This window comes from Sciurus vulgaris, assembly GCF_902686455.1.
Source record: "Sciurus vulgaris genome assembly, chromosome: 5".
Classification (NCBI taxonomy): domain Eukaryota; kingdom Metazoa; phylum Chordata; class Mammalia; order Rodentia; family Sciuridae; genus Sciurus; species Sciurus vulgaris.
The window spans coordinates 7,559,907-7,586,374 of NC_136465.1; the positions used below are offsets into that span (position 1 = coordinate 7,559,907).

A 26,468-nucleotide genomic window follows, 5' to 3' on the forward strand; every position below is an offset into this window, starting at 1 on the left:
ACAGCAAAATTTTGTTAATATTACTCTGTTGATTTTGAGATTGTTGTCAGAAGAATGCCAATCATTTGCACATCCATTCACATCAGTACACATCTTGTCATCTGTGACAAATCTGTTAGCTTGGATTTGGGTTATTTTCAAGCCCTAGTGACCCAGTAATATTTTTGCTGAGTTGCAGGCAGTAAAAATGGTTTGTTTAGAAAGGTTGTTGGAACTGGATAATTATGTGTGTTTATAAAGGGGTTTGATAGGAATAACTGGGAAAGACATTCTGTTCAAAAGCTAGTTGAGGGGCACATTATCATTTTGGCTTTGGGTTACTAACAATTCTATTCAAACAGATTAGTGAGATAAAGCAATTAGATACTATTGAAGTTAAAAAGGGAGTAAGAATATTTGCTTAAAATATATATTGTGAAAAAAAAAAGTCTAGTACAAATTCTTTAGTTGAAGGAAATACCCTGATAGGGATTCTTTTTTTTTTTTTTTTCTTTTTGCAGTGCTGGGGTTCAAACCCAGGGTCCTGTGCTTGCAAGGCAAGCAAAGCACTTTACCAACTGAACTATCTCCCCAGCCCCCTGGTTCGGATTCTTAATTGTGAGATGCATTTGCTTCTCCCTTGCTCTCCTGCTTCCGTTCTTCCCATGATTTATAATGTATCTAGATTCAAGTCTTAAGAAAATACTAAATGTAAAATTAGTTTTAAAATGTATTCAACTTTGAATTGTGTAGTTAAGAGCAATGATAAACCCAGATGTCATTTGGGATCAGAGACTTAAGGGCTTATCCAGGATCATTGAGGGAGAAGCATTGTGGACAAGCACAGTGTCCTTAAATTCTTCAGAGATTTCCCCATGGTCCATATTGCACACTGGTATCATTAGTGTGTTCCAGTACTTCATCCTGATGCTGGAAAACATTTCTAAAGATCATATGTGAATTCTAGCTAGGTGAAGTGGTGCATGCCTGTAATTCCAGCAGTTTGGGAGCTGGGAGGATTATAAATTCAAGGCCAGCCTGGGCAACTTGGCGAGACCCTGTCTCAAAATAAAAAATAAAAGGGCTGGGGATGTAGCTCAGTGGTACTTGGCTCAGTCCCCAGTACCATACAAACAAATAAGATCTTAAATAAATTCTGTATACTTGAGCAAAACACTTTGTATGCTTTTAATGTAAATTGAGGAAAGAGATTTCTTTGTTGTTACAGTAGTTTGTTAATAAGTTTGATTACCATTTTTCCCCTTTTTCCCTTGATCTTGACATCCAGCCTTCAGTTTAGTATTTCTTTTTGAACAGAGCATGCTCTTTCCTGCCCAGCAAAGTATAGAGAAGGATCCTGTTTGCATCTTTATAGCCCAAATTGCAGTATGAGTACAGACTTATTAATCATTATTTCCTTCCTTATAGGAACCATCAGGAGCTTTTAAGACTGACTTGGCGTTTTTAAAGTTGGGGAAAACGTGAAGCAGAAGAAATGTGCATGGATGTGTTGAGGAAACTTGAGAAAAACAAATACTTACTGGCTCAATGATTATCAAATGGATGTTAGGTCTAAATTTTATGAAACAAGAACCTAGGTTGTCTGATCTGAATTCACTTCCATACTGCTCCATTGTTTCTGCCCTTCCTGGTTTGGGATGAGCGTTTAGGGAAATGTTACATTGTATTTACACCTGTAAAGTTGTATTGGAGTCTCCTCACTGAGCATGCACCAAGGTTAAAATCTTGCCATTTTCAACTGATGAAATAGTAGAAAACTATAGGTAAGTTATGTTCATATTTATTGCTTTTACACAGTTATTTGCAGTCCTTTAAATGCTTTTCCAAAATATGTAAATATTTCAAAATGCAGTGGCTTTTTTATGCACATGCACCTGTCAAAATGTAGCATTGTTGTGATTATGTTTCTGTTAGTATTCATCACTTGGGTTAAGTTCAGGAAACATGATTTAAAGTTGGGAAAGAATGGTCTGGGGTGTGCTCTTGCCTAGCGCGCGTAAGGCCCTGGGTTCCATCCCCAGCCCTGAAAAGAAAAAGAGGAGGTGGGGGAGAAAAATTAGGTAATTACAAGGTGGCTTACTTTTACCAGTAGAAATTTTGGCTTTTGAGTACTTTGGGACAAAATTATTGTTTTCCAAATATCCAGTGAATGTTTATATAAGTGGAGGAAAAAAAAAAAAGCAACTAGAAGAATATCCTGAAGAGGCTAGTGGGTGGGCACATTTTAAGGGATGCTCACAGTAGGGTTGTATAGAAAGCGGATGAACTTGAGTTCCAGGAGGAAATAACATTGTATTTTAAATTAAGGAAACCTAATATAACCCTTTATCCATTCAGTACAGTTAAAAAAAAAAAAAAGTGTATGTGTGTGTGCATGCATATATTTATATATATATGTGTGTGTGTGTATCATTATTATGATTGAAGGAGGTAGAAAGAAGAAAAGGGAACAAAAAGAGAATTTCAAGGTTGGAAGGAATTTTAAGAGATCATTCTGTCTGGCTCCCTTTTCTCAGAGACTAGTAAGCCAGGGGGAGGGACTCTTGTGTAATCACATTTACTTTCTTGTTTTCTACACATGGTTTATATACATTAACAAAACAAAACAAAACAAAACATTTAAAAATGTGGACATTCTTGAAATATTTTCATCTCATTAATTTTTTAAATTTATTTTTTACTTGTTCTAATTAGTTACACATGACAATAGAATGCATTTTGACCCATCATATATAAATGGAGTATAACTTCTCATTCTTATGGTTGTCATCTCATTAATTTTTTATGTACTTTCTCACATTACAAAAATCGTGATGCAGAATGATTTCAAATATAGAATTATTCTCAACATGAACTACAGAAAACAGAAATTCCCCATGATTTTACCTGCAGAGAAATAACTACTACTAAAAGTTTGTTGATTATTTTCTTATATTTTTTCGTAGGCACCTTTGTAGAAATGGGACTTTGCTATATATATTACTTTGAAATTTGATATTCTAACTTAACGTCTTGCTTGTCTTTGTTTCCTCTAACAGCTCTGATGATATTTAGTGCTGATATCAGTAGGACTGCCTTGTGTTGTTCATTTCACTTTACCATTAATTTGTTAAAACAATTTCTTTTTTTTTTTTTAAGCCTTTTCTATTTTAATCATAGAAATATTCAGTAACAGATGAACAGAGCATTTGTTGCATATTAATGAATGTGTGGCTTTTTGTACTTTCCATCCGAATTAGGAGTAAAAGACCCCAGTTATTGTATTTTCAGTAAGATATAATTGTAAAGTTATATTAAACATCTACACAAAATCAATCCTTCCTTCAACCCAATTCTATATGAAAGTATTAACAAATAGGGAAGATTCATGATGTTGTGAAAATGGTTGACTCATAACAATGAGACTCAGCTATAGATTTTAATTCACAAATATATATATGCGCCTTGTGTATGACAACTGTACGAAAATAGTCTCAAAAATAAAGACAATACTTGAGACACGAAGCAACCCACTTTCCCTGATTCTGCATCCTATTACAGGGAAAATAAGTTTTTGATGCTTCATAAATACTTAAAAAAGTTTGAGATGGCCTTAACCATGCATAGTCTCCACCAAGCCTTTGAAGCTTCCAGCATTTCAGGCATAACCATTTCAGCTCTGAAAGAGTAGCTGCACTCTGTAATCAGTGTTGCTTATTGATGTCCTGTCTTTTCAAGATCTGGGAGTTTTCTGACCAGAGCCTGGTGGTTCATTTTGATACTAGCAAGGAGTCCACCTTCAATTCCATCTGACCCAGTGTAACTGATTTCTTCACCACTCAGAGTGGTCATATGCCCTCCAAGGGCTTTTAAGATGGCATTGCCAGCACATATATCCCACTTTTTGATGTATGTCACATGGATATATAGATCAGCTTTTTCTTGAGTCTTATCAGGCACATCCAAGAGTGCTAAAACTTTGTAACCAGCACCACCAGCTGGGATGATTGTAGTCTGGTTTCCAAATGTTTGAAGAGCAACCTGTTTGACCATCCCTGAATGTGAGCGAGTTACAATGATCCTAGGGGTCTTCTCACTGTAAGAAGAGCGGGCTTTCACATTTGAACCACCACTACCATTGCCCAAGCTGTATATTCAGAAAATGGCTTATGTATGACTCCTAGCACAGGTTTACCATTTACAGCCACACACACCATAGTGGTGACGTACTTTCAAGATCCTCTGTGTATTCCTGTGTGGCATCAAGAGGGTCAATCCAGACAGCAACACTTTCTGCTGGTACCTCTTTTGGGGTAGTTATTTCCTTCAGGATAGCCTCAGGAATCTTATGATCCCATAAGATAACCTCCTTATCAGTTGCATCCACGTGTTCCTCAGTATTTTTCTGCACGCTGGGGAAGGCAGTCTTGAGCAGGTAGAACATCTTGCTGGTCATCTTGTCCTCGGCTCCCTCGCGCGTCTTCCCCTTGAACTTCTCATGGAGGACGGTGCTCTCGCGACGCGCCGCACTTCGTCGCCGCCGCGGACTGCCGCCAGCATCTCGCGCCAGTCCACAGTGCCCACGTCGGCCACGGCCGCGGGCCGCCCAGCTCGCCACCCAGGCCAAAGAGACTGAAGCGGCCGGCCAGGAAGCCGGAAAGAGGCGGTAGAGCGCCCCGAGCCACAGCAGGCAGAACACTGCCACCCCCAGCGGGGACAGGCGGAGGCCCTTAGGAGCCATGGCGCGGGAGGCCGGGCGCTCGGGGCGGCGGCCCTCACAGGCCTCGCCGCTCCCGCCTCCGCCGCGCTCCGGGCCAGGCGCCCGCTCCCGGCGCCCGCGCCCCATCGCTCCCCCCCGCGAAAGGCCGCGCCGCGCCGCGAAGACCGCGGTTGCCGGCCCACGCGCCCCACTGTTGAAACAATTTCTAGCCGAAAACATTTGGTTGATTTCTAACTTTTTCATGAAGACCAAAAACATACATCTGAAGACAGAAAGCTTCTTGGCATATATTTACTTTTGGTACTTGTGCTAGTATTTAGTAGGATAAATATTTCTGGACTCAGAATATAAAGATAAGAAACAATCTAAAATAGGTACAGATCTACTTCCTTCAAGGAGATATGATTAGTTTTTAAATCCGATGTCTAAAACATGTATATTGATTTGTAGTCGTTAACTGAATTTTAAATGTCTTTCATTTTATGGCCACTTATTTTGATTTTTTTTTTTTTTTTTGTAAATGGATAAAACATGTCTTCTGCCCATATTTCATATTATAGAAGAAAACTTAGAGTTCGCACGGTAAGGCTTTTTTCTCCTTAACTTTGTTTTATGACCTTTTGTTTGGTTGGATAGTGGTTTTGTGTCTTTTGCTCTGTAGAAATTTAAGTCATTCTTGTTCACTTTCATTATTTTCTGGGCTTGGTGTCATGTCTCAAAGGTTTCCTTAATATGTAGACAAAAGAAATTCACCCATGTTTTTTCTTCTGATACTTTTCTTCATTTTCTGTATTCATTTCTTTGACCCATATCTAGAATTCTGTTTTAAGAAGTAAAATGTAGGAATTCACCTACAGGGCTACAGAAATAGCTCAGCAGTGTTTATTATCACTGATTTGAAATTGCATATATTATGGTTTAGATATGAGGTGTCCCTCAAGAACTCAAGTGTGAGACAATGCAAGAAAGTTTAGAGGGGAACCAGTTGGGCTGTGAAAGTCTGATAGGGATTAACTGGGTGGTAACTGTAGTCAGGTGGGGTGTGGCTGTAGGAGGTGGACCATTGTAGGTGTACCTTGGAGTATATATTTTGTCTCTGGTAAGTGGAGTTTGTTTCCTGATTTTCATATCCTGAGGTGCTTTCCTTCTCCATACCCCTCCACTGTGATGTTTGGCCTCACCTCAGGTCCAGAGCAGTGGAATTGGCTAGGGACTGAGATTTCTAAAACTGTGAGCTCCCAAATAAATATTTCTCCTCCAAAATTGTTCTAATCAGGTTTTTGGTCACAGTGGTCAAAAAGCTAAGACACTATACACATAAGATAAATACTTAAGTGCTTCATTTTATTTGTACTTCTTTATGAACTCTATTCTGTTTTTCCTGCTTGTTCTTACGCCAGCTTCCTTTCTTTAAAATGTTTAAAATTAAAACTTTGTATTGAAATAAACATACATGCTGCAAAGTAGAACACACAAATGTAAATACATCTATTTAGCCTGGTAAATTTTGAAATTTATTTTTTACTTTTATTTTTGTGGCACTGGGGATCAAACCCAGGGCCTCATGTGTGCTACGTAAATGTTTTTGGACAAAGTAATCACTCTTGTAACCAGCATCTAGATCAAGAATCCAGAACCAGAGTGACCCTTTAGGTACTGACATTGATCTTTCTCTTCCTGTCCATCCAAGGGTGAACACTGATCCTGACTTCCAGCACTGTAGAAGAATTTTACTTATGTGTGAATTTTATATGAATGTGATCAGACATACTGTGGTGTCTGATTTATCAAGTTCAGTATTGCTTTTAAGGTTTAGCCATCTTATAGACAGTTCTTTCTCATGTGTGTGCCGTTGTGTGAATGTATAATTTACTTACCTGTTCTACCACTGAGGGGCTGTTGGTTTGTCTGGGAATTAGGTATAGCCCTGACCATACTTGGATTTATCGTTTGATGAGTGTATGTATATACTTCTCTTGGGTCTGGTTCTAGGAGTAAAATTACTGTTATGTCTTGCTTTACTTTGATAAATCTTTCATCTATTTTAACAGTTTTATATTGGTTTATTATTCTGTCATGTTATTTTCTTTACTATTTTCTGTTTAACTTTCTTCTCTCTATCCCTTATGCATATTTTTTCTGATCAGTTTTAGTAGATATCAGCAAACATTTTTTAAAGTAATTGTGTCTACTTAAACTGGAAGATTACTTCACATCCTTGCTAACATTGTTTTGTTTCATTTTATTCATTCTTTTGGGTCTATAAAAATTCCATACTGTATTAGCATACTGATATGCTTGATTTCAGAATTTCTTTGTCAGTCCTATGTTTATTCATCAAAGGGAACTTTTAAGATCATTTTGATTTAGAATTTTGTTGAATTTAATACATTGGTGTGTTAAAAAACTGGCAGCTTTGCAATTTGGAGCCTTCTGATTGAGACTAAAACTTGCTCTCCCACCCCCTCCCCCCAGTTAATTTAAGGTGTCGTTGTGTCCCATAGTTGAGTTATGTGGTTCCTTTATGTGGGTACATTTTTTTACTAAGTGATTCATCATTGTTTTATGCTTTTATATTGTGAGTAGGTTTCTTTTCTTTTATCTTATAATTGGAATGAAAACCTTGATAAAATGTATTCTTTAATGTGCTGGTAGATTCTGTGGCATTTGAGTATTTATCAGTTTTCATAAATGAGATTGATGTGTCTTTCTGTTTTTGGTTTTTCTTTTTCAGTATGTTTACTATTCTTTGTAAAAAGGAATTGGCAAATTTTGTTTTTATCTGCTGACAGGAACATTTTAAATAGCTTTAGAATGATGTATTCCTTGACAACATAGAAAGATCACTAGTGAAATCATGTGAACTTGATTTTGAGAAATGTAGTTCTGTGTTTTCTCTATTCCTCAGTTTCTCAGTTTAGGGAATTAGTTATTCTGAAAACTGCATAAGGAAAGAATCAAACATTTGTCTTGACTTTCCTAAGTATACTCAACAGCCAAGTAGTAGATGAGGACAAGCACCTTTTCATATACAGTTATCACATTTACAAATGAGAACAAAATGACAGAATTCAAATATCACCATTTTACAACCTTTAATGAATGAATCCAGTCTAGGCATTGAGCATCAATAGCTAACATTATAAAATGTTGAAAACTGGACCATTGTCTTTTGATTAAAAAAAAAGACCACAACATATAACTTTGCCAAAGGGATAAAACAGAAATCTGATCAAACATTTGGATTTGTCTGCTCATCTGCAAAAAATTCAGGAGGTCAAGGGAGGTGCTGAATTACAGCAGCAGTACTGGAGAGAGACCTCCAGAGTAAGAGCCTTAAAAACAGTCTAGAAAATGTGGGCAAAACTCAATTATAGTGTTTTGGAATATGTGCAAGAGTGACGAAACTGAAGAAAGGGAAAGAAGTAATTATTAGAAGAATCAGAAGAGTGGCTATTTTTGGAGGGAGGAAAGGGTCAGTGATTGGAATGGGACACTGGACGAGTTTCTTATTGCCCGGTGTGATATGGCTGCTGGCTGCATGGGCACTTTATATAATTACATTAAACCATTGTGTTAGTATGTCAGGGCCATCAAAAAATTTACCACTGATCAAGGTTTTAAAAACAGACGTTTCACTTTTTCACAATTCTGGAGGCTGGAAGTTTCAAGATCGATAAGAAAGAAAATCACAGACTATGGAGAAAACTCTTTTTTCTTATTCATTTTTATTTGTATGTTGTTTTTCTGTATAATCTTAATTTCTAAAATGTTTTTCCTTTATTTTTAAGTTTTTCTTGAATTAAAGTCTGACTTCTTTCATGCCTTTTATCATTTCAATATCTTTTGGCTTATTTTGAAATTATGTGCTTATGGTAAGCATGTATTGTTGGGAATATTTGCTGTTTACCTTTTCTTCTCTAAGAACTTTGAATGGGATACGATCTCAGCACTTTTTTCCTGCTGGCATTGAAACCCAGGGCCACGTGCATGCTAGCCTGGTTTTCTGCCACTGAGCTGCAGCTCGACTCCTGATCTCAGGACTTGCTCGTGTTTATATGAAGTTAGTTTTCATCAGCTCTCAGGAGGCTAGGTCATATAATTCTTGGTTTTTGTTTGACTCTTCTGGAGCTCCTCCCTTCTCTGGTGGTTTGCAGGGGCAGCTTGCCTTCTGAGAATTCCTGCCTGCCTCCCATTCCTTGTCACTGTTTTGCTCCACTTTGATTCCCCTCACAGCACTCGCTCCTCACTGTGGGGCCCTGCCTGCAGGGGGAGCCCCAGAAGTCAGTTTCTAATTTGTGGAAGCCCTGCTGGCCCACCCCCGCAGCCTGCATTCCCCAGCTCTGCACGTGGACTCAGTTCCTCCCAGTGGCAGCTGCTTTTCAGAAAATGGTCCACTGTGCCTTCCAGTGAGTACCTGAGGGTGTCAGAAGCCATCAGACATGTGGTCCTGCTCCTTCAGGGTCAGTGGCTACTGGTAGTTTCTTCCTGCCTTTTTGTGCTTTTAGTCCTGAGAATTTTTGTTTTAGATTTACGTCAGAAATGATGACTGCAAGTGTTTTGATTTTCGTATTTGGTTGGTTGGTATATCTCACTTAGAGTAAATTATAATTTTCTGTACAGAAAGAGTTTTGTCCCATTTCACAGAGATAAGAATCTACTTCTATAAAATAATAGCTCTGTCATGAAATCCAGGAGAATAAAATTGCCTGTTAGAGCTTCACAATTTGCATTAAATATTAAAGGTTAATAGTTGTATTGTGAAATTATCATAGAGTGTGTTAGAGAACAAATAACTAATTAGTTGCTTTTTTTAATCACTAAGAAGTAACTGATAATTATTCAGAATGTGGCAGGTAGCTGAGTATTATGTTAGTATGTTATTGAAAAATCTCATCTTGAGGTCAGTTTTTATTACCTGTTAATGAAATGTTACAGATCTGACAGTATAAAGAAAGGCCTCTGACTTTGGAACATAAATTGCTTATTTTATATAGTTTTGCCTAGTGAATATAGAACTTGTCAAGTAAAATTAGCCATTTTGTGAAAATTCAGGGGACTGGAAATTTAATCATCTTTCCTGCAGTATCAGTTGTAGTCTCCCCATTTTCACCAGCTTGAAGACCTCCTGGATTCCAAGAGCGTTTTGATTTTAATTTGTGTGTGTGTTTTAAAACTGCCTGCCTCCTTCTTCAATAGAACTTCTAAAACTCAGGAAAGAGTTAATAAATGGGATGGCATCAAATTAAAAAGCGTTTGCACAGTAAAGAAAACGATTAAGAATGGGAAGAGAGACCCTACAGAATGGGAGAAAAATCTTTGTTAGCTGCTCCTCTGACAAGAGGATTAATATCCAGAATATAAAAAGAATTTTAAAAAAAGTCAAAAAATTATTAACTCAATAAATGGGCAAATGAACTAAATGGAAACTTCTCCAAAGAAGAAAAACAAATGTCTAACAAATACATGAAAAAATGTTCAACATTTTTAGCAATTAGGGAAATGCTAATCAAAACTACGTTAAGATTTCATCTCACTTGAGTTAGAATGGCAGCCATCAAGAATACAAATAATTATAATGCTGAAGAGAATGTGAATTAAAAAGAATGCTTTAAAACTGTTGATAGGATTGTAAATTAATACAGCCACATGAAATTGGTATGGAGGTTCCTCAAAAGACTAGGAATGGAACCACCATATAGTCATACCACTCCTCAATATTTATCCTAATTGAAATCAACATATACCATAGGGATACACGTATACCGGTGTTTGTAGCAGCACAATTCCCTATAGCTAAATTATGCAACCAGCCTAGATATCTGTCAGTGGATGAAGGGATAAAGAAAATGTGGCATATATACATAGTGGAGTTTTATTCAGCCGTAAAGAAGAAGGAAATAGTCATTTGCAGGAAAATGAATGGAGCTTGAGAACGTTAAGTGAAATAAGCCAGTCTCAGAAAGCAAAGGGTTGTATGGTTTCTCTTGTATGTGGAAGTTAGGAAAAAGGAAAAGAAAGGTGGTGGTGGTGGGCATCCCGTGAAAGTTGAAGGGAGACCAGTAGAGTAGGAGGGAGAGGGATCAGTGAGCAGAGGAGAGGAGGGAAGGTGAACGACTGGGAATGGTATCGTTACGTCTTGTGCATGTACCAACAGACGTGTGACAACATATCCCACTGTTACACATAATTATAATGCTCCAAAGGACAAGAAATACCCTTTCCAGGGCGACCCCCCAACCCTCCCGAGATCTGCTTCTTGTGTCTAGGCCCACCTCCCAGTAGTCATTCATTGGATTGATTCACTGATGGGGTCAGAGCCCTCATGATTGAATCACTCTGACAAAAATCAGCCTCTGTGAACACATAAGACCTTGGGGGACATCACAGATCCAAACCATAACACTACTTCTTCATTTTAAAAGGAGGCAGAGGTTGCTGACTGTATCAGTAAGACATTAGAGAAGTCAGGCTTAGTGGGTCTATTGTAGGTCAAGGGACAGTTGTAACAAGAATTAGGATTTTGGACTTGAGCCTTACTTTTTAATTAGTTTGTTAATATGCCAGTCTTTTCCCAGTTTTTCCTTGTTTGCCTTAATTAAGGATTCTAGAATTCTGGTGCAGTTCAGAAAGACTGAAGTTTACAGGGAGATGGGAAAGAGAAAAGAGACAAAGGGGACTCAGAGCTAACTAGCTTTCTTATTTCTTTAGTTTAACACCTTATTAAGCAAAATCTGTGCTGCTGGTGCTTCATCTGTACTTTGTTCACATTACTGGGTGGTGTATTTCCATTCAATGTTTCCCTAGTTCATTTATTCTAAAAGAACAGGTGTTAGAGAGAACATTTCCCTGTTCCCCTCTTTTTCCAGAAAACTAAGGGTGGTAGAGATAGTGTAGCAGTATACCTGACTTTCTCATGTGATGACCTAGCAGAAACGTAGTCTCAGATACGACCATGTTTGTGAAGCCTTAAGCCTGAGGGATCCATCTACATTTATTGAGGAATAGCATCTACGTTTGAGAGATGAATTCCTCCTAATAACTCTTCTGGCTAGAATATGCAGATGAAGAAAGATTTCTGCTATTCTTGGAACCTTATGCTTTTCAAATTTTTTTTTCCTTTCTCTTTCTTGTCATACATACTGGTTTTCTGTGTATGTATGTATCCTGGTTTCAGAAATACCAGAGAGAGAAAGTGGGGACAGTTAAGAAACAGTCCTTTTTTTTATTCTTAAGTTGCACTCACATTTAGGTCTGTTCTAATGTGGTGTCCTCTACCATGTTTTCCCTCCTAAGTGAGAACATTTGGTGCTGTTCTATTTAAGTGTTAATGATTTTTTTCTTTTAGAAGAATCCATATGGTCATTGTAAATTTAGACTATTACAAATATGCAAGAAGAGAATGACGAGAGAGAGCCATGACCACACTGTGCAGAGATGTCCCCTGTGAGTTGTCTTTGTCACTTTGAACTTTTATAACAAAAACACCATAGGCTGGGCAGCTTAAGCAGCAGGAATTCATTCTTCATAGTTGTAAAGTCTGAGAAGTCTTAAGATGAAGGTGTTGGCCACTTTGGTTTCTAGTGAGGGCCTGTCCTGGTTGGCATAGGATCACCCTCTTGCTTTCTTCCCATGGTAGAGAGTGAGATCTCTTCCTCCTTTCTATCCAGGGGGCTCATTCCCCTTCATGGGGCTCTAGCCTCAGGACCACATTACCTTCCAAAGACCCCTCTTCCAGGTGACATCCTGTTAGGACTTAAACGTATGACTTTTGGGGGGACATAAGCTTTTAGTCATAGGCTAAGAAGTAATTCAGGAAATCAGCATTTAAGCACCATACATAAATCTTTTTTTTTTAATATTTTTTTACTGGTAGATGGACACAGTATCTTTATTTTATTTATTTTTTTATGTGGTGCAGAGGATCAAACCCAGTGCCTCACACGTGCTAGGCAAGCTTTCTACCACTGAACTACACCCCAGGCCCCCATGCAGAAATCTTTTAATCATCTTCTTCCTTTTAAGAAAATGATCTTTTCAGTGGCTTTCAGATGTGTTTGATGGTGGAAGACCAGGCTGCCCTGGGATTTAGGTTTTAAGAAAGAAAAAAATGGCAATTATTCATAAGGTGCCATTCATCATGGCACTTTATAAATATTCCAGTTCCATAGATAAAAGAATATATGTCTTGGAATTGTTAAAATACTGTAATTTTGAGTTACATGAGTAATATACAAATCTAGTCTTGAAAATCATACCAGTCATATTTCTGTATTTTGGGTTTTAAAATGTACTTTTTAATGTTTCATCTAATTAAACTAAAAAGTTATTTTTCATCATTAAAAAGTCTAGAGCACATTTTTTCTATGAATATATTGACATGTAGTCTTTATCTTTTTAAATGAACAAAAATAAAAGTTTGTGGCCAGTCTTTTTACTTTAACGGTATAATCAAGGGACCTCTTTGTATCAGTAAATCTCTTTCTATATGATTTTTCATGATTGTATAGCCTTTTATTGTATTGTGGTTGGACTCGTTTAATTAGCTAATTTATTATTGGTCATAGAGAGTGTGTGCAGGGGGGAGAATATGACTTCACATAGTCTTTGTAAAATGTGGCACAAATTTATATTTCCACTCAAAAAGGACCATACAATCCTCCATTTTACTTGTATTGGAATTTTTGTTTTCAGTCTTCCTTTTTTAAAAAAAAATATGAAAACATTCCAGGAGCAGGTTTTTTGTTTCATTTTCTTAAAAATATAACAAATGGGGCTAGTGTTTTGTTCCACACATTCATACCACACTCACTGTGCCTAGGGCCCAGAGAGAAATGTCAGTCAGAGGACATATAATTGTTTTCACTTGTAATAGTCACTGCCAATTGTCCAGCAGGGGATAAAGCCGCTCATTTCTCTACAACCTTGTGCCTCTCAGTTTTAGGTATTTTAATTTTTTCTAATGTTGGTCAAAGATACGTAAGACACCAGCCTTTGTCCTCCAGGCCCTTTAGACATTGGGACAGTGGTGCAAAAGGGAATAACCCACGTGGACCAGCAGTACCACCACACGTTTCCATCAGTGCTGTGAGGAAGGTGCTTGAGGGCAGGGAGAGCCCTGGAAGTGAACAGGGAAGCCATGGCCAAGGGAGTCCCGGCACTCTTGATTTTTGATGAGAAGTCCCTAGATGGCCAGAAGCCAGGGCACAGTGGTGAAGGACAGCAGCAGCAAGTGCTGAGGCGTGGGCCCGAGGATGCTTTAGAGGCAGGAGAAGCCTCAGATGGGGAAAAGACAGATCCTGGGTGGCCTCATAGGCAAAGTCCTGGGGTTAAACTTCATGCCACAAGTGAGGGGAAGTCATTGCTGGGTTTAAAGTAGGAGGTGACACCACTGGATTAGGTCTGTAATATAAAGGAGGGCATAGAATGTTGATTTAAGTTTTGGGTTTGGGGGTGTTTGTAAAAATGTCTTTGGGGATAACACTGGTCTTAACAGGATCAGGTTATTGGGGTACAGGAAGGGTTTTAGTCAGTGTGTTCCAACTCCACCCTCTTTCCAAAGGAGGGGTTTGGCCCTGCCAGCTTGCTTTTCCCAGCACAGGTTGCTCTGTTCTTTGATACCCAGTTCATGGCTGAGTCTCCGCCTGTGCTGTGTTAGCATGCATTCCTTTTGGAATCTCCGTGGAGAGGTGTGCGAGGATGGCTGAGAGAGCACCGTCCTTTCAGCCGAGGGCCCACTCGGAGGAGTCCCACACGTTCAGGAGGTGGGGTGGATGGGGTCCTCAGTAGCCGATTTTAAAGGTACATTCACACACTTTGGCCCAAGGATCCTCCCACGTAGGTCCAACATAAGGAGCAGTGATTTACTGCCCCGGTGTGCCTAAAAACTCGCCTCTGACAAAGGAGGTATCCTGTGGGAAGCGGCACCAGATTTTTATTAATTCGATGAAATGTGATTGTATCTATTTATACACATAGCAATGACAATACTTTCGTACTGATGCCTGAAAGCAGTTAAGCCTTTAATAAATGTGCGTTTAAATTTCAATTCCTGGTACCCATCTACACCCTCTCCCTTGTGCATTTATTTAAAGCCAATTATATTGCTATGTTTGCTTTGCAGTATAACTTGCAGCTAGTATTAATCTTCACTGATATTGGATGTCACATGAATTTCTTTTCCTCATTTTTCTTACGGAAGTTTTGATCTCAAAAATTTCTCATTTACTTCTGACAATTTAACCCACATCTTTTTAAGTCTGACTCAGGCATTTCTTTCAGGCATTTTCATTGGAAGATTGTTTTTTCCCTTTGCACATCTCGAGAAATATTACAGGTGAAGTGTTACTAATGAAAATCTTTCAAGGAAAAAGTGTAGGAAGGGACAAAACTAGCGTGAAGAGAGTAGAAGTTGAAGATTCGGTGGTTATTAAGTATGACAGCAGGTCCAGTAGGATCATAGTAGTTTGGTTGAGGCTGCAAGCTTGTGTTACTTGGACGGTAGCTCTGCCACTCCCTGGTGATTGAGGAGCACTCATTTGGCTTGGGATCATCTTGTTTCTGTCATTGATTACTTAATTTTACTAGATGAGTGTTTTTTCCAAGTGGGTTCTGGCACCAGTAGCATTCTCATCACCTGAGAGAGAATGTGCTAGAAATGCGGATCCTCTAGCCCAGCTCTTCCTGCAGCGTCAGAACCTCCCAGGCCTGGGCACAACAGTGCTGAAATTTGAGATCCACTGTATTAGAGCATAGAATGCAGAGAAAAAGTGGCTCTTTGAGTCAGTAGCGGGGAAAGTATATATGGCAGACCCCTGCCACTTAGCCTTGGTTTTGATTTCTGAAATTCCGTTTAACTACAGCCAGCAGCAGTCCAGAAACACTCAATGGAAAAATTAGAAATACACAATTTATAAGTTCTAAATTGTGTGCCGTTCTGAGCAACATGATGAAATCTTTTATAACAGCATAATGTTATGTTTTTTTATTATTTTGTTGTACCTGGCTTATAAATTAGACTTTATTATAGGCATGTATGTATGTATGTATGTATTAATAGGAAAGCAGTATATGTAGGCCTCAGTACTGTCTGTAATGTTAGTTCTTACTGGGGGTCCTGGAATGTACTCCAGTGGATAATGGAGTATCCAGGGGCCATCAGCTATTAGGAAAACTACACTGGCTCCTTCAGGGAAGGAGACTGGCAGGTAGCTAGTGGACAAGGATGAAGGGAAGACCTTGCTCTGTGTATCTCTTGTTTATTGAGTTTTATGTTACTAAATCACTCAAAAATATTTTTTTGCAGTACTAAGATATTGAATCTGGGGCTCATGCATGCCAGGCAAGCGCCCTACCACTGAGCCACACCCCAAAATAATTTTTAAAAATTAAATATACTTATATCATGAAATTTAACTATGCTTCTAAGGAATTTCCCTATTCAACATCATAAATTTAAAAGACAGACTCAAGAAAACACGCCTTCCATTTTAATTACCACTCTTTCTTGTATTGTTCATCTCCATTCCTAAATCCATCCTCCCCACTTTCCCCACACTTTCACAGAGAAATTTAAAGAGGCATAATCCAGATTATAACCTAAAAGAAACAGGGGTCAGTTGAATTGTCTGTGTGATAGACAAATGAAGAGAAAGACTGGGAACCGTGAAGCTATAGAAAATGAAAAGCGCTCACTGAGCCAAACCCGAGCATCTAAATGCTAAATTCAGTACAGTGTCAAGTTTTCGGAATTTTTTTCTCATTGAGATTATTGCCATGAGCAAGGATTACCACAGGAAGACAAAAAGTCCACTTCAGACAGAATATCTAAAACAGGGTACTCAATTATGTAGCTACCTTTTTATTAGATGGACTTACATAGTGTGTGATGTCATGACATCAGTGTCTGGTTTGTTCAGAGTTCAGGTGGTTGAAATGCAGAATCTCCTGTCGGGGAGGAGCCAGCTGTTATCATTGCTGTTGTCAAGTGGAGTGTGTGGAAGGCAGAAGTTCTGACCCGAGGGCGATTCCAGGACGTGTGCACACATCTGTGTGGAGAGGCCCCCTTTCTGGCCTTGGGGTTAGTTCTCCCTTGGTTTGGGCACCCCCCTGGCTGGTGATGGAAGGCTCACGATCAGCACCATAGTCTGAAGGAGAGATTTTGTGTTTTCGTTTTTTAAAAAATTTTTTTAGTCGTGTATGGATACAATGCCTTTATTTATTCATATGCGGTGCTGTGAATCGAACCCAGTGCCTCACACATGCTAGGCAAGCGCTCTACCACTGAGCCACAACCCCAGCCCAGATTTTGTTTTTGTATAGGGATCTTGGTGATAATCTTAAGGCCAAGTGCCTATAGCAGAGTTTGGCCGGAGCAGCTCTGGGATGGCCTTTGATGTAGTCAAAGTAGTGGAAATGACAACCAGTTCCAAAGTAGCCAGAGGAGATTTTGTTCTTTGTGTAGGGGAGAAGTAGCCAAATCTTATTAGCCTCAGGGAATAAACCTTAACTCCTTTACCCAAGAAGCCCAAGGAGATCATAGCACTTAGGGTCAGACTGTGAATGAACCTTCCTTTGTCATCTCAGTGCATTTGCATGATCTCTGTGTATCACATCTGTCCTGGCTCTTGCCCCTGGTCCTAATGGATCCAAGGAGAGTGAATGGGTGCTGGGAGACATTTCTCTTTAAAACCCACCACCCTGTTCCATTGCTGTAGTGTGGGTACTGTGAAAAATGCTTACGCTTTGGGAACTTCAAAATCCCAAACTTAAATCTTGACTGCAAAGTGAGAAACTGAAGTTCAGTGATTTGCTGAAAAGTATGTCACTTTGAAAGTATTAAAAATTAAACTGTATACTGAGAGCAGACAACCCAAACATATAAGTAAAGTCAGCAGCTAGCAATTTTACTCTTCCTTAAATGCTAAGTGCTCTCTCATTCTAGAACTCAAAAGGATCTTGTCTTCCTAGGAGTGTATGTTTTGGATATATAATAAGATTACTTTTTCTTTGGCTTTAGAGAATTAATTTTAGTACTTTATTGTAAGACCATTTATGTGAGAAATGTGATAGTTTCCATTCATTCTGGAACAGAGAATTCAGATCAGCACTTGAGCTCTGAGCCTCACATATCCCTTGTCCTTCCTCCTGTTATTTATCAAGGAGATGAAGTCCCTCTGCCCCCAAGTATACTTTGAATTGTTTTCATGCACTTTTTGTGAACTGGAAGAAAGCAGAAAGGATCATCCTTAAGAGATAGGTAATTTACCTGGATAGAAAATACTTTTCTGCCCCATTTTCCTGCTCTTCCCACCTTGATTTATTAGATGCAAATACCAAATCCCCAAATCATAGATTCAGAATGAATTAAAATTTAGTTAGAGCAAAAATGTTATATCTCAGTTATATAGTATTTAACACTAACTGTATGACAACTTTTAAGAAGTGTCTTAGCAGTGTGTGGAACTTTATGATTGTTCATGTCCCATCATTTGCTTCTTAAAAGTAGTTACTGACTGGAAGTTTGGGCTTGTAGTGACCTTCTTGTGCCGGTAGAAAGCAACTGCATTGTTGGATAGCACGTAGAGTCAGGGTGTGCCGCTTAAGAAGTGTTTAGGAATAAGGTTTTTTTTTGGGGGGGGTGCGGTGCTGTGGATTGAACCCAGGGCCTTGTGCTTACAAGGCAAGCGCTCTACCGACTGAGCTCTGTTCCCAGCCCCCAGGAATAAGGTTTTTTAAAAAGTGCCATCAGTGGAACAGTGACTGCAGTGATGAACCTTTTAAATTTTACACCGTGAATATTTTTCCACAGAAAGAAAAGGGCCTCCCTTCCCCTCCACCACTGGGGATCCAGCCCAGGAGCACTCTTACCACTAAGCTACATCTTCAGCCCAAGTCTTTTGAGGTGAAATTCCCCTCCACCACTGGGGATCCAGCCCAGGAGCACTCTTACCACTAAGCTACATCTTCAGCCCAAGTCTTTTGAGGTGAAATTCACATAACAAAATGCACCATTTAAAATGAACAACTCTTGGCATTTAGTACATTAAAAATGTCAAACAGCCATCACCTCTGCTAGTTCCAGAATGTTTTCATCACCCTGAAAACAAACCCAGACCTGTTGAGCAAATGTTTCCATTTCCCTTTCTTCCCAGGCCCTGGCAACCACCAATTTGCGTTCTGTTCTACAGATTTACCTGTTCTGAAAAGTTCATATAAATGTGACCTTTTGCGTCTGACTCCTTGACCTAGCACGTTTCCTAGGTTTGCCCATCTGGTAGCATGTGTGAGTGCTTCATTCTTTCACATCTGAATGCAATTCATTGTATGGACATACTGCAGTTTGCTTACTTGATCATCCATTGAATGTTTGGACCTCTTGTCCCTTTTGCCTTTTGTGAATAATGCTGCTGTGGGCAAGCAGCTACACGTACCTCCCTGTCACAGAACAGTTCTGCCCTTGGTATTTACCCAGTAATACCGGATACTCATGAAAGCAATGTTCCTAGTAGTTTTGGTCATAACAGACCTAGTGATCCTTCTATGCTAACTCAGTGCCCTTGCACCGCCTCTGTGTAACGCACACATCCTTGTTCTTCTCCCTGATCCTGATGAATCCAAGAAGGGTGAATTGGTACAGGAAAGGAAGCCTGAATTTCCCTTCACAAACCGACCACCCTACCTCATTGCTACTCTAAAGTTGGAAGTATTTATCTTGATGGGAGTCTTGGTTACATGGCGTGTATACTCATTTCATTGAAACTTAAGATCTGTTTAATTTCATTATTTGCAAATTTTATTGCAGTTTAAAAGAGACAGAAAACAGAGCAAACTGTGTTAGCTTACTGTTTAAAAGAAAAATTCTGGTTACTGTATTAGACAGCCTGGGAGAACAAGGATAGAAGGAAATTGGTTAGCAGTACCCTCAGGTGGGAGTTGATGGGTGGTAGCTCAGCTCAGGTGGTAATGCTGGGAGTCGTAAGAGGCCCTCAGATTCTGGGTACATCTCGAAGGTAGTGCTGATGTAGTGCGCTGGTGGACATGATGGTTGACTGACGCATATGGAGAATGTGAAGGAAGATGAGTTGTAAAGGTTGATGCCAAGATTTTTAATGGGGGTGGGATTGCTGTTTAATGAATTGACAAAGACTGTCAGAAGCAGGTTTGTAGGGAGGGTAAGGAATTTGGTTTTGGATATGCAGACACACCTGTTCAACATTTACCAGGTGAGAAGACCCCAGCAAAGGGCAGAGAGAAACCGTGGCCAGTGGGAGAGAAGGAAGACCAGAATTAATATGGTTTGCCTCTTTCCTGTTGTTGGTTTTTTTTTTTTTTTTAGTTGTAGATCAACATAATACCTTTATTTTACTTACGAATTTTTTTATGGTGCTGAGGGTTGAACCAGTGCCTCATGCATGCTAGGCAAGCACTCTACCACTGAGCTACAACCCCAGACCCTTATTTCCTGTTTTTAATAAAAAGGGCTTAGTGAAATGTTTAGATACTTGTACTAACTTCCTTTAGCTAATTTCTTATTTCTTGAATTTGTTCCATATTAATTAGTACAGCCTCAAGAACTTTAGTGATTACTTTTATATTTTTTCCTCCATTAATAAAACACCATTTTATGTGAACACTGAAACAGAAAATGTAGCCTAATTTTAATGTGACCTATGATGGAAATAGTCACATCCTTAGTTAACAGCATTGAAGTTTGAAGATAAAATTAAAAGGTTTCAACAAATTTAAGCTAAAGAGCATAAAATCAGTGATAGTTCCGTTGTGGACAGAATAAGGGTCCCCCAGATATCCTAATCTCCAGAACCTATAAATATGTTACTCAATGTTGCAAAAGGGACTTTGTGATATAAGTGATTATCTGGGAGGGCACAGTGTAAACACAAGGGGCCTCATAAGTGACAGAAACCTTCTGACACCCAGGACTCTTAAGATAATAGATTTGTTATTTTAAGCCCCTAATGAGTTTTGTGGTAATTTGTTAACAGCAACAATAGTGAATCTAATACTGAAGTTTAGAAAAGATAAAACTTGTTGAAAATCACAGAATTAGAAAACAGGGTGGTAGAGTGTGGCCTTGAGTGCCACAAAAGTGGCTCCAGGGCCTGTCCCTGAAGAACTTCAGGCCAGCTGACCTTGGCCAGGCCTGGTGGAATGTCTCACGTCTCATGAAGAAGTGGAACTGTCGGCAGGGCAGTTGGTTAGTTGCCTCATGCAATTGAGGTGGCTTTTAAGTGTTTGTTCAAGTGCCTGTTAGACCCTGTCTAGTACTCTGTTGTATTGGGGTCTAATCCTGTTGTAGGAAACCCTGATGCTGTTGAATATATTTTAATTAATTAATTAATTTATTCTTTTGGGGTGGTACTGATGATTGAGCCCATAATCACTGAGCCATATCCCTAACCCTTTATTATATTTTATTTAGAGACTGGGTCTCACTGCATTGCTTAGGGCCTTGCTAAGTTGCTAGGCTGGCTTTGAACTCGAGATCCTCCTGCCTCAGCCTCCAGAGCTGGTGTAATTACAGGCTTGCATCACCATGCCTGGCTGTTGAATGTATTTTAGAGAACTACTTGTTTGGCTTCTAGGCCCCCTGAAAGAACGTCTGATTATAATTTGTCTTCCTTTACAGCATGCCTGTGTGGAAAGAGTGCCCTGAACAAATGAGTCCACTCTCTGGTTCCCTGTATCAGTTTCCAACAGGGTTTGTCTTGTGGGGAGGGGTGCTCGTTGGCTTCTGGACCCTGATGTTTTTTTCAGTTCCCTCTGCTGTTAGAGCTTGCCCTAAACATTGTTCCATCTACTTCTTTTAGTCCATTGAAGGCACTTGAGCCCACAGGTGGTCTGCTCAATATCCTTTAGGGATCATTTTGCTGACCCTGTGAAGAGTAGTCTCTGGATCTTGGAAGCTCAATGAGTGGCTGCAATCTTAGAAGGCCTCCTGCAAGACACGTTTGTTTTTGCTTTTAGGAGACATGCCCCTGCTCTGCAAAAACTGAGAAATAAACATGGATGAGCTTTTCTAAGTTTGAATTTCTATCATTGAAAACCAGGAGAATGGCAGAGACATTAGGTTTTAGAACTTAAAAAAATTAAAAAAAAATTTAAGACCTGGATTAGTTGGAGAGATAGGCCAACATTTCCTAGTGAAATAGAGCATAACTGAAAATGTAGAGTTTTGTACTTTTATCATCTATCACACACGCACACACACAAGCCAAGGTATAGCTTGTCAGACTCAACAGATACTCACAAGAAAGACAACTATATAATTCCCAACAAGTTTATTGTGAGTCTCCAGAAGGATAGTACCATAGAAGCAACATAGGGTTAGGTTGCACACTGGGAATATTAGTGTTGTACTTGGTACTAAACATTTAAAAAGATCCTGGACATTCTGTGTGTTTGGGGGGGGGGGGGTGAGCCAAAGGGTGCTCTGGATGGTAAAGCATGCAAACACAGAGATGTAGAACTACAGTAGACTAAAAGGATATGTGTGTATGTGTGTGTGATATGGGGGATTTAACCCAGGGGTGCTGTACCATTGAGCTATATTTCCAGCCCTTTAAAAACTTTTAAATTTGGGCTGTGGTTGTAACTCAGTGGTAGAGCGCTTGCATGTGCGAGGCACTGAATTTGATCTTCAGCATCACATAAAAATAAATAAGTAAATAAACAAAATAAAGGCATTGCGTCTATTTATAAATAAATACATAAATCAATAATTTAGATTTAAGACAGGGTATTGCTGAGTTCTGAGCCTGGCCTTGAACTTACTATCTTCCTGCCTGAACATCCTGAGTAGCTGGAATTTAGCAAAAAGAGGAATATTTAACCCGGAAAAGAATTTAGGGTCAAGGAAGGAAACACAGTAGCCTTTTGCATGTACAGAATTTGTAGTATACCAAGGGAATAGGGATTTCTCTCATTAGATCTAAAGATCGGATCGAGTATCATCAGATACTTGAAAGAAAGAAGAAATTAGTGAAAGACAAGGTTTTGATTTCATATGCTTGCTGCAAATGTTGGTCACTTGTTTGTCTCTCTCTGCCTCCTCCTTCCTCCTATGGGACCTTGATTTTATAATCTGCCTTCCCAATACAACGTTGTCTTTCAAGAGAGGCTCACTCTTGGTAGTGGTAGGCGAGGCGAGGTAGCAAATTATGATTGATGCCAGCCAATCTGGAGGGACCCATTTTCCTTACCAGTTGTACCTCTGGCCAATGAGAAATTTTCTTAGTTTGTTTTCTGTGGTTGCAACACAATACCTGAAGCTACTATATACTTTAAAAGAGCGTAGTGCTGATATCGGCTAGGATTCTTGTAAGTGTGTCATGCTGCACCATATTAGGGTGGAAGAGCAGAAGGAAGTGAGTGCAGGTGGAAGAGCACATGTTGGAGAGTTTGGATGGAGAGGCTGACCTGCTTCCTAACCTGCTGTTCCAGCAAGCACTAGTGCAGTCTCAGGGAGAGATGTTACTCCCTTATTAGCTTTTGACCCCAGTGAGACTCTGTCTCTAAATAAAATACAAAATAAGTATGAGAACATGGCTCAGTGGTTGAGTGCCCTTGAGTTCAATCCCTGGTTACCCCCTCCCCCAGTTGAATGAACACTTGGTGACTTGGGATTCCAGCACTGGGGAAATTTTGGAACAGATGTCTTAATGGTCCTGCTGCTTCTCAGCACCATAACACTGGGGTCCAAGCCTCAGCATGAGTCTTTCTGGTAACAAGCTGTCTTCCTATTATAGTGGACATGTATCAGAGGCCTTTTGTGAAAAAGTATTGCCTCCAGTAAAAAGACTCAAGAAGAAATGATCTCTCACTAGACATTGTCATGTCTGCATGTGAAGTGTGGAGTGATGGGAGCCATCTTGAAACTCTGAAGATTGCTAAACCATAAGCTGATGGCAGAGTGAAAAGAACAACCCAGGCTCTGGGTGATGACGTTGACCATTTGGTGATGCCCGACTTAGGAACTTATTATTGAAAAGTAGGAAACAAATGAGTTGGCCTTCTCTTGAAGTCATTAATGCATTGTGATACTGTTCATTTGCCCTAAATTATATAGTACCATTATCATTTCTACCAGAGTGACTCTAAAATGGAAAAGATTGTTTTCTAAGGAAGCAATCTCTGTCCTTCGAGATATTAGTCAAAATTTGGCTGGGCGCAATGGTGCATGTCTGTAAGCCCAACTGTTCGGGAGGCTGAGGCAGGATCGTTAGTTCAAAGCCAGCCTCAGCAAAAAGTGAGGTACTAAGCAACTCAGTGAGACTGTGTCTCTAAATAAAATACAAAATAAGTTTGGGGACGTGGCTCAGTGGTTGAGTGCCCCTGAGTTCAATCCCTGGTTACCCCCCTCCCCCAATTGAATGAACACTTGGTGACTTGGGATTCCAGCACTGGGGAAATTTTGGAACAGATGACTTAGACCTTTGTCACTAGAAGATTCAAGCTTTTGCTATTTTAAAAGCACAGTAATGAAGTGATACACGGTTGAGACGTGAAAGGAGCTAGATGCACTTAGCATTCCACTTCGAGTCTTCTTTGCTCTCCAAGGATCATGACTCCATTGAGAGATGGCTGTGGAGCTTGACTTAAGTGTCCCATCTTCCTTTCTCTGGGTATGCCAGCTCTTGCTTTATCATTTTCAGAGAGAAGGAGAGAGGAAATAATTGTTTTGATATAATGTTCTTTTCAGTTGTTAAGATGCATTGATGTATGGAAAGAAAAGTGTCATTGTGATGTCAGGTATTTTGTTGTATTGCAGAAACTTAAATATCGTTTTGGCTTAGTTTTTACTTTTGGAAAATGGAGCATTTACCAGAGTCATTAATAGTGGATGTTGTAGGGACACAATGAAATGATAATATTTTGAAAAATAATAATAGCAGCAGGCATTTGTTAGAATTTGTGCTATTTGAGTTCCTAAGTTGGAACATTATTATAGCGGCATTAAAATAAGGAGTTTAGTATCAAATTGATGTCTCTTTACCCTTTGAATTTCGGGATGAAAATGAGAAGGTAAACAGGCTGAGTATCCCTTATCCAAAATGCTTGGTATCAGATGTGTTTTCACATTTTGGAGTGTTTTGGATTTCGGGATATTTGCATAGGTTTTATCAGTTGAATATTTCTAATTCTAAAATCTGAAATACCATGAAATCTGAAACTTTTGTGCTTTGTGTCAGTGCTCACAGTGTTTTGGATTTTGAAATATTTTAAATTTCAGACTTTGGGGTTTGGGATATTCCAAGGAACATTTAAAAAATTTAATGTTCATTTATGACAATTTAAGAAAGAATGATGGCTTGGGAGGCTATGGCAGGATGATCGCAAGTTCAAAGCTAGCCTCAGCATTTTAACAAGGGCCACACAAGCAACTTAGCAAGACCCTGTGTGGCCCAAAGATTAAGAACCCTTGGTACCAAAACCAAACCAAATCCCCAAACCAAAATGAGATACAAATTAGTATTTTATATGAATAAGTATTTTTAATTTGTTCAAAGTAAATTTTTTTATTGACCTTTTAAAATGAATGGGTTCTTTGTGTTTTTTTGCTTTTAAATTAGGGATCAGACTCAGAGGCATTTAACCACTGAGTCACATTCCCATCCCATTTATTTTGTATTTTGACACAGGGTCTCATGAAGGTTGCTTAGGGCCTTGCTGAGTTGCTGAGTCTGGCTTTGAACTTTGGATTCTCCTGCCTCAGTCTCCTGAACCTCTGGAATTACAGGCATGTGCCACTGCATCTGACAAAATTAGCAAAAGCATCAGATTGTTTTTCAGGCATGTGATTTCCATTTAATATCAATAAAAACAGTACAGAAAACTCAAAGACCACCATATAGCATAATACCTAAAATGTGCAAATATATTTTAAAATACAGGTTACTGTAGCATTTGCAAGATAGAACTTTAAAATAATTAAGGAATCTCCTTCATTCTAGCTAATTTAATAAACTTTTTCAGATATAGCCAGTGCAGCTATGCAAGGTACAACTTGGTGTATAACACATCCTCAGATTATTTATTTGAAGATACTAAAATAATATAGTCATGTTTATATTTTACTATTAAATGAGACATCATTTCTAAAACTTTCATAAAGTATTACACTGAAAATACATGTGGCCAGGACAAATTTTTCCCTGAGACACAGACACACACCCCCTCCTCCCTGGACACACAGAGGAAACTTCCCATAATCCAAAGGGAAGCCGTTTTCTTATTAGCAATGTTTCCCATTACAGTATATGACACTTATTTTAAAAATTCATACTTACCAACTGTTCAGTCAATCTTGCTGAAAAAAGACACTGAAATAGACAGTTTTCTTCTTCAAGGTAAAGATAGTGCTTAATTTGGAAAGTCCTTCTCTTGAGATTGCACAGTGAAAGGTATCACTTTGTTAAATATAAAAGCTTGCTGCCCTTAAAGAAATTAGACCTACCCAGAAAAAAAAAATCAATCTATTACAAATCATATGAGCACTGGCCATATTACAGTTTGGAATCTTTCTAAACCAACCACAGTACTCTTGTTTTACTGACCATTCCTGAGAGTAAAGAGTCTATCATTTAAAATTTTTTAGTATAGTAAATAAATTTTACACTAAGGAGAGTGTTTAAGATTTTCTTTTCAAAATGTAAAACCTTATTTTATTTTAGCAGAAAGAAAATTATAAATGCTTTTCATAAAGACTACCCACTCAAAAAATTTGAAAATATTTGTACATCTGTAAGTG

The 26,468-nt window shown here is 39.0% G+C and overlaps 1 protein-coding gene and 1 pseudogene across 2 annotated transcripts in view; one reads left to right on the forward strand and one right to left on the reverse strand.

The window, feature by feature from the left end:
* Nucleotides 1–26,468, forward strand: part of XKR6 (XK related 6) — a 275,797-nt gene that overhangs the window by 40,977 nt on the left and 208,352 nt on the right. The window lies entirely within an intron of this gene.
* Nucleotides 3,125–4,720, reverse strand: LOC306661184 (Golgi-resident adenosine 3',5'-bisphosphate 3'-phosphatase-like; annotated as a pseudogene). Its single transcript has one exon. The product of its transcript is annotated as a Golgi-resident adenosine 3',5'-bisphosphate 3'-phosphatase-like (transcript).